Source organism: Myotis davidii, unplaced genomic scaffold (assembly GCF_000327345.1).
Source record: "Myotis davidii unplaced genomic scaffold, ASM32734v1 scaffold1270, whole genome shotgun sequence".
Classification (NCBI taxonomy): domain Eukaryota; kingdom Metazoa; phylum Chordata; class Mammalia; order Chiroptera; family Vespertilionidae; genus Myotis; species Myotis davidii.
Genome location: NW_006281978.1, coordinates 408741 through 409764, shown reverse-complemented (window position 1 = coordinate 409764; position 1024 = coordinate 408741).

The following is a 1024-nucleotide window of genomic DNA, read 5'->3' as shown; positions in this document are numbered from 1 at the left end:
GGGGCTCACGGATGCACAATGCCATTCCGCTTGATGGCAGTAGTGCACCACAAATGCCAACCTGTCCTCTTCCCTCCGCCCTTCGAGAAGGAAAAAACTGTTAACCCGCGTCCCAACTGCAAGCACAACAGGCCAGGCTGGCTCAGGCTTCTGAGGCCCAACAACAAAGGAGAGTGGCCTTTCTGCAGAGTCCATTCCAATGGAGAAATTCTGGAAGAAATGGGTCCACAATCCATTCATTCAGGCCATGGGAAAGGGTAGGCCTTCTAAATAAACATGACTCAAGGAAGGGGTGTATTTCTCCACACTACCAGTGTGACCATAGTTGGGTATGTTGACAAGCTGAACGGGAGGGCCTCAGTAAAAGCAGAGGCCCTCAGAGTCCCAGCCAAGGAATGGGTTGGCAAGAGGCACCACTCAAATAAAAAGAACCCCAAACAAACAGGCCGAGGCTCACTCACTTGGCCACTGTGAGCGTGGGGGTGTGCCTGGAGGTCTGGGGCTCCAGCCTGCAGGGCCTCCCTCCTCGGGGTAGGGTTCCTCTAAGGCAATGGTCTGCAAACCATGGCTAGCGAGGCACATGGGGGGCTCTTTGGCCCCATGAGTGTGGCTCTTCGGCCCCTTGAGTGTGGCTCTTCCATAAAATACCACATGTGGGCGTGCACGTACAGTGCGATTGGAACTTCGTGGCCCATGCGCAGAAGTCGGGTTTTGGCCTGGGCAAGTCTATTTTGAAGAAGTGGCCTTAGAAGAAGTGGGGGGTGTCGGTTGGTCTGGCGAGGGGAGACGCGGCACAGAGACTCCCCATCCAGGCACACTAGAGGCGGGCCTGAAGGTGCGCGATTCATGCATGTAGCATCCCAATTCTCATGGCACCACGGATTGGAAAATAGAAATCGAAGCCACAAAGTGGGGAAGGCAGGCCACGAGAAATTAGGCCCCAGCCCAGTGGTTCTCAACCTTCTGGCCCTTCAAATACAGTTCCTCATGTTGTGACCCAACCATAAAATTATTTTCGTTACTA